We start from the raw sequence: 8,538 nt of genomic DNA, 5'->3' as shown, positions 1-8,538 counted from the left end.
AACAAAAAACCTTGGACTCCTACACATCAGCCCACCACCAAGTCAAACACAATAGACATACTTCTGGCTTCCGTTAGGATGGCGTCAGGGTAAACAAACATTTTGTCACCGTTTTTTTTTACAAAATACCAACGTTTATTTTCATGAAAGTAGCGGCAGCACGTGATAAAAACATGATATTCAAAGGCTAGTTTTTGGCTGGTTTCAACTTGCATTTCTGTTCAGTTGATTTGTGTACACTTGTTGACATCAGACAAAGTTGACAACACATAAATCAAAACGCTTTAAATCACTTTGAACAACTTATTTTGATTGTCATGGCTAACCTATGTCAAGGGCAATAATGGGCATGCTCCGCAAAACAATCTCTCTTCTCCAAGAATAACACAACTTTTAGATGACCATGCCAGTATTGCTGCTTGCCTTTCCAGCTACAGTAAATGCATCTATTTGGGTTTGTTTATTCACATTTAATGACAAAGTTTGAGATGTCGGCTTCACATTTTAAATGGGGTGGTCTGACTATTTGTCACGCAGCAATATTTAACTTACATTATGAGTGCTATGCAGCTTAGAGTATCACTGTGTTAAAAATATAGTGCATATATACAGTAAAGTCATTTGCCGGTCAGCAAACCATGACAACTATAGAAAACATCTGGTTAAAGCAGCCATGAGGGACTGCTTTAAGAAATTTGGGGCAAATAACCAAAAATATGGAACAAAATAAGCCCATTGCATGCCTTGTGGCATCATAATTTGTCTTATGGCAAAACTCGATGCATTAAAACAGAAATTGGCTAACTCTGGTTACCAATCATATGTTGAAAGCCGGTAAGGTAAGCAATTACTTGGTCCACAGGAGACTTACTGGCTTCTTCCTGCTCCCCCCCAAAAAAACAAAAATTCAGCACCTTTTGCATGGTCTGCTGGCAGACAGAGTCATCCGACTCACCGCCAAATATAGATATCAATCATGCCCACCAACCTTCGAGATTAAATGCGAAACAAGTAGCAGGTGTGTATGGTAAACATATCCAGAGGGCAGAATTTCGCCATCAAGCATTTCTGTATTAGCTGCGTCAGGCCTGTCCCAAGGCTCTGCATGACAGCATTATTATAGCCTTGCCAGGTAGCCTGGCAAGTCAGGCACTCGAAAGGCTTGGATTTATCATTATTGAGCACCGCCATGAACCAAGAAAACGGTTAACCGAAGGTTTAAGAGGGCAAAAATGGCGGCAAATGTAAGTTCCATGCTTTAAACTGTCTTCTTCATTCCCTGCGAATTGTTCACGCTTGGGTGCACATCAAACATGTTTAGGCGGCTGGCGAAATAATCCAATTTATGTATGAAATACGTACAAGTTTGCAGTTGGAGCATCTTTTAGAGAAATTGGCCAAAATTTAAAGTAGCAGATGGTACCTCTAAAGACAATCCAAAAGGAGGGAAGAATAAAGTGGTATCACACTGGTGTGATACCAATAAAAACAAAAGTAGCTAAATAAATATAAAGACTGGTAATTGTCTCGCAACATTTTTTTATCAGCTGAATCGACTTAAAATCTGTTAATAGAAGTGCTTAAATGGTGACATTCATCCTGTAAGTTTAATTTAGAAGACATTTCTTGAACTTTTCACTCGTGCACTTCGGGAGTGATGCAATTTATTGGTCAAGTTTCCTCGGGATAAAAGAAATACGTGGAGTAAAATTCTCTACCAGGCCTTGCTGGTGTTTGCACCAGGCTCTGCTTTCGTGATGTGGTGGCGAGATAAAAAAATAGGGGATGCGTGAAAACCTTGCGTTTGGCGCACAGCTGCAGATCGTAATGCATTTTGTAAACAAACCAAACTTAATGCGTGCAAGTGGCTGGGGTCGCTGGGGTTCTTGGGCTTGGAGGTACCTGTCGACCTTGCGCTATGCATACATAGACATGATTCAGATGTAGGGGAGGCAGGACGTAGCCATAGGTGACCGGGTTCTGCGGGGCCTCGTTTATGCTTGGTGGTTTCAAGTGAGCTCGGTTTTGGATGACATCTGAAAACCTCGGAAAGGGAAATAGGGGTTTGGCATGTGCGATTAGACAAGGTCAGGCAGGAGTGAAAAATTCATATAAAATATGGGGAAAAGAAGTGAAAAATTCCTCCTCATAGGGTGTTCCTTCACACCCAGAATCGGCAATTCTAGAACACTGGCGACATGTGGTCTTGAATCGATTCCTGTACAATGCCTCTTCTCGAAATCACAAAACAAGAAGACGAGAAAACACTTGCCATCTCAAACGCATCGAATCGCCACCCTGGGCCAATGTCAAATTTACTTCGCTACAGAGCATCGCGTTTTTGCAAGATGTGAATCGGAAGTGGAAAGCTGTTAACATTACATACCCTCGCGACTTGTCAAATAGCTGAGCACTATGCGGTGGAACCTCAGGTAAAGCTGTTCAATATATGTGCCGTGACCTATAAAATCGATAAAGGTTCCAAAATGTGGATATACTATTATGTTCTTTATGATGCTGAGCCAAGCTTTGTGAAACGGGATCATGACGACTTCCGTAATTTGTAGCTTACCACGGCCGCTATCGTAAGCGAGGGGATAGTGTTCTTGTCGCCCTCCCAGAAGACCCAGCCATATATTAGCTTCAGTGAATATGCATCTCGGATATATGAAGAATGGGGTCAGCCCCGGGGATTTTACTCTCAGCATCGCGTACGTATTAAGTGACGAATGCACAAACACCATAGAGAATGTGAAGTTCGAGCTATCACCACCAATGAACTGCAACATGTATACCATATTTGTATCACATCATAGCTTAATTTTTGTCTCGATGATGCTATATGCTTGACAAAACGTCGGAATATAATGACTAAAGTAGGTTAAGTTCATTTCATCTTGATTATATCACGGAAACTTTGGTATCAGGTGTTGGGCAAAACTAAAAGAGGATAGCGAACGCATATGATGCCGTCGTCTTGGACAAATGCGTCTACTAACAGACATGCCACACAGCCCTCCAGCCAGGCCATATATATATATATATATATATATATATATATATATATATATATAATGAAAGAACTGACCGTTCCTCGCCCACCCATACATGAATGTTGCGTTGCTGACACTGCGTACTATGAAAGTGCACAGTCATCACCCGTTGTCGAACGTGACTTCCGCGGGGCAGTCGGCAAGGCTACGCAATCCATTTACGAGGTATCCTCCTCGCCGTCTGTAATTGGGTGCCGGCGCCCCCGGCCAGATATCCCCTCCCCCACGCCCTGTGTGATTTAGTGCAGGATGCGACGCCCGCGGGTCTGCCGCGAGCTGCGTGGTTCGTCTGGTCATCTCATGTCTCGAGACCTTGAGCGCGAGGAATGCTTATGCAGCCAGGAAATGGCATCGGCAGAGGGGGCAGCGGTGCGCTGGGGTTCGAGTCAAGGCTGGTCCACTGAATCCTGCCGCTCCAAATGGTCTCGTAGGTTTCGAAATTTTAGAACGCCTATGACGGACACCAACTCATAAAGTGCCGTTGTCGATCCACATAAATGCTTCCAAACGACTGAAACGGAGTATCGGTATTAAGGATAGAATAGTGGTTTGAATCGTTGGGTGGTGTTCAGCTCTCAGTCATGTACGAACCACGAGAGCAATTTTGCATTGGATTGCTGGGATTGCGACCGGGGTATTCTGACTGCATGTTCAGTGCCCTACCACGCAGCTAACTGGAACTAACCTTCTCGGCTAGCTCAGTGATAGAGCGCCGGACTAATAACACATTAAGAAGGGTCACGTTCGGTTGGTTCAGGGGTCCAGCAGGGGACTCGTAGCCAGTAGATTCCGATTCGAGTCTCAGCAATAACAAGGAGAATATTGGGGCCGTGACACGTACATGGCTGAGCTCCAAACACCATACAGTTATTCTCAGGACTCAACAACGCCTGACGAAGGCTGAGGACTGACTGGTCAGCACGTTGTGAAACTAATGCACTAGACGAGGACGATAGCCCAGGCAATTAATCCCCCCGTTACGAACCCACATCCTTTACTTCGATTCGTGGAGACAATGTTTTGTCTCTAGTTTCAAAACCATGCCTCGGGCTCGAGCTTACAGTAGCCTTTCTCATAGAGAGTTGTTAGAAATAGTTTTGTGTTTGTAAGCTGCAATTTAGAATTTACGAGCTACAACTTACGACTGTTTCATGAAACCAGCGCATGTTGTAAAACTGTAGTTGTAAAACTCTGCACCGTGTGTAATTTGTCTCTGCCAATCAGCAGTGTTTTAATCGCCAGCTGACGTCGCAAGATGCCAAGAGGGTGGGAAAATACCGATCGGGCGATAAATATGCTGCGGAGAAATGCAAACTGACACGGTTTCCTTGCGTTACACAAAATAATATGTACCAATAATGTTTGAAGTGCCAGAGAATTCTTAAAATTGACAAATTATTATGCAACCACACAGGGTTAGCCAAGAGCATTCGCCACTTTATTCGACATCCCTTTATGAGACAGGCTTCAGGTCGTTGCATCAGACGATGTTGCTTCTTCAGCATCACTGTGACTCAAAGACCGCCTGAACAGTGCTGTCACCATGACCCAGCGGTCTCGTCGACACTCCCGATCCCCGCGGTCACCGCACCCGGGAGTGTCCGCGGCTCTCACCGTTCGTCCACCAACTTCCGGCCTCTTCTCGATGCGCCTCTATGACCTGAAGGGTAAACTCCAAATTATGGGATGCGTGGGTCAAGATCGGGGATAGTATGATTTGTTTGCCTCTGCTACTTCCCACTCGACTTGTAACCATCGTCCTATAATGGCGCATCTTAGATTATGGCCTACTTATGGCTTACATAGCTAACTTAACTTAGGTGTATGCAGTCATTAACTCCAGATCAGCTCTGACCATCTTGGCATTGTTTCCACCTCTAAGTGTCCAGACACTGGCCATAGCCAGCCAACATATTGCCTGTTCGTCCGCCTCACAGCCCTTGCCCGTCACCTGTGCCGGCCTCCGTCCCGAGCACGGTCGTCGACTACGAGAAAAGACGGACGGTCCCAGGCACTGATCTCGTCTCGGTCCCCCCTATTGAACACAAAGGAGAGACCTTACCTCTCCTAGGTAGGAGGGACACACTAAAGAACGCACTACATTTCCGGTCAGGGCTGAAGAGCCTTTGTCTCTCGCGCCGGGGTACCTACCAAATGTAATTCTGACGACACGCATGCGGGGGCCCCTCGGTCAATCCGGAGACCCTCACAGGGATACATCAGGGTCGGCCTGCTCCCTGACGCGGGAGGTGCTTTGACCGGGGCAGTTGGACACGGGACGACGCAGTTGTCTTCATAACCAGTGCACATAACCGATACGGCGCATGGTCCGCTAAATGACACCGGAACCAGCTTGTTTACCCGGCCGATGGCTGGAATGGAGCGGAAGGTTCCGGTTTCCTATCGGGACCCTGGCTGGCACAGGGCCTATTCATTGTATATTATGGACCATTCCATCGCAGGTTTTGTTCTCATTTAATTGTCAGAAGACCCCGTCGAATGGAAGGCATTCTCTGACTTTTGGGCTACCGCCCATGCACTGAAAAACACGAGTAAAAAACCCGAGTCAATAACACGCGAACTTGTGCAGACTTTCGCGCCGCCTGTTGTGAGGGCACCCAGGGATATATGGCGCCACTGAGACGTCACACGAGTTCTGCCTCCTCATTGGCCATACTGTGCCAAGGTCAAGAAAAAATAGGACCATCGACTTATTCGTGCATTGAGCATGTCAGCACGAATCGCTGCACCAGCGGGCAACAGGTGACTTCCGAGTAGCTAAACACGGTAAATCAGGTCTCAATCGCGAACCACGTTTTGTGAGACGTAAGACAGGCATTTAGGCAGGCCTACTAGTTACGATGGACGTGAGACTGGGAAACGAGAAGCTTGAAAAAACATCATAACAGAGAAGGAAAATGCAAGTAGAAATAAGATCACTGGTGCATGTGCAAGAATATTAAAAAAGCGCCAACACACAAACATGACGTTCGAAACAAAAATATATACACATAAGCCACTGACGCCACCTTGCGTCGCGAAGACGTACCACAAGTGAGTCAGCCCATTCGTTACAGCGGCACTTCAGACACGGTCAGTCTGGCAGGGACTCTGACAATATAAAGAAACGTGCCATGACTAATCAAACGGTGACATTGAGCAGCACACTCACTAAATAGCGCTTCTAGGCCTAGATCATTTTTTAACACTTGAAAGCATACCAGCATTTACAGGGGAGCTTTTCCTTTTCATATCTAATTCTCGCCTGAATAACTTCAAAGGTGGGAAATTTCCTTTCAGAGTGGCATAGACAAACGAGTCGAGAGACAAGTGAAAAAGGATGAAAATAACTGTATAGAAGTCCAGCGACGATACGACAAAAGAACAGAAATTCAAAAGCAAAATGTTAAGGCTATAAAAGCCAGGTGAAAGGACAAATATGCAAGAAGACAACGAAATACGAGTGCAGTGGAGAAAAAGTCAAAGGGGATCAAAGTCAAAGGCGATCAAAGTGAAATGCGTGAAAGTAAAAAAGCACTAACTCAAAAGGATGAAAAGTCTGATGGATATCCTAAAAATAGCAAAGGTCAAACTCTTGCAACCTCTCAGAGACTTATTCAAAGTCAATGTGCAACAATTCAAGGGGATAAAGGCCATGGCACCAGTCTGAATGGAAAAAAAATGAGTAGAGGGAATACAAGTCCAGAGGACACAATACAGATGCAAAAGTCAGCTAAGCACACAATGAAGGTGTTTCAAAATGAAGCAGGGTCCGTAATCCAGAAACAACGGACCGCACCTAACCCAACCCAACCTAACTCAACCCAACTTAACCCAACCTGACCTAACATAATGTTACCTGACCTTTGTTTTTGTCCCGCCGGACAACGTCCGGGACACAGCGTTTTTGTTTGTTCAATGTTTTTATTCGTTGTTTTTATTTTGCCCGGGACGTAACGTCTGCGTCCTCGGGCTCATGTGGCATGACCATTCACGCGACGCGCAGCTCAAGCTCACGCTGAATGTGGTAGCTTCGCACCAATGAGCGCTGCTCATCCGGAACACCAAATATATTTCATGATGACGGGCAACGAGCAGTGCCAGTAGGTGGCACTCGGTCAGCCACATTCTGGCAGAGTGGGAGGGAATGATAGACGAGATAGCGGTGCGTGGTGATAAATAGAAGTTTAGAACAGAAGCCTTTTCTTGGTGACGTCTAAGATTTGGTACTTCCTGCTGCGAGATTGATTCATGACCGGATGACTCTGATAATTGAGCATGGCTACGGCGACGGTGGCATGCGCGGGCTGCTCCTTGTAGGGACTGTCTGAAATAGCGTGATCACCGGTTTACCTGGGCTTCTCTAAGCATGCCGTACGATCTTTGTTTTAACGAGTTGTAAGACGACGAGAGTCACCACAACGACACCTGAACTGTAGCCCACGAAGCACGACCGCATTTTGCTATTTGTGTCTTCGAGCCCAGGCTTTCTGCGCGATATGTGATACGCATACGCGCCACGGCACAGCGCGCGGGTAACCACTGATGCACATGTCCAGTTGCGGCACCAGCCCCATACAGAGCCCTGACGGGGGGCCCTGCAGGAGGCCCCAGTCAGTAGCCATGCGGGGCAAGTTCGCCAGTGTAATGAATGGACAGACGATAAGAAAGATAGGATGGGATGTCCTGCCAGAACATGCACCTTAAAGCGCATTTCTAGCACCTAATTTCTTTTCCTGTTTGAGCAAGTCCCGCGTCACGCACAGTCCATTTGATTCTGGCTGTGATATGCGCATGATATGCATGTGAACATCACGTGTCTCAAAGAAAAACTGCGCCTGTCCAATGCCTTGGCTCAGACGTCCTTGTTTTTGTGTGCAATCTCGAAACAGCACGTTTTATATCATGCCCCGAAGAACGTGCACAAGAAAATAATCGTGGGTCGATCTCAACGAGTGGAGCTTATGCGACGTTGATCGAGTTGTTTCTTGGTTAAATACGGGTACCAATGTAGTCCTACAGCCGAATCATGACTCCAACACGCGCTGGGATGGGGAGTCAATTTGCCACCTGATGTTTTTTCAGAACAACTTCTGAACGGTGTAGCGCAGCCACATCAACCTTTACATTTCTGTAGACGAGTGAATAGTCGATCTTTGGTATGCAAATTTAACATGCCATCTAAGGTCGCTAACCTACAACCGGTCAAAATCAGGCTTGGCTGCCAGCGAAGGCGATGCCTACGGACCCTTTTAAGCTGAGGCGAGAACAGAGTGCTAGATAAAGTCATGCAACTCCAAGAAGGTATCTAAAACGATTTTAACGTTTCAAATTACGAGTAGGTACGACAGTACGATAGCCTAATTAGCCAGTTAGCCTGACTAGCCTAACTGCAAGGAGAAAAACTGGGGGAATGCATATAAAGATGTGTAATATTTCGGCAACATGCCTTTATCGAAACGGACAGCAGAAGTAGTAGAAGTAG

The sequence above is a fragment of the Pollicipes pollicipes genome, unplaced genomic scaffold (assembly GCF_011947565.3).
Source record: "Pollicipes pollicipes isolate AB1234 unplaced genomic scaffold, Ppol_2.1 Scaffold_4002;HRSCAF=4701_pilon_pilon_pilon, whole genome shotgun sequence".
In the NCBI taxonomy this organism is placed as follows: domain Eukaryota; kingdom Metazoa; phylum Arthropoda; class Thecostraca; order Pollicipedomorpha; family Pollicipedidae; genus Pollicipes; species Pollicipes pollicipes.
The sequence above is the reverse complement of the archived record's forward strand: the minus strand, read 5'-3'. Positions refer to the sequence as shown.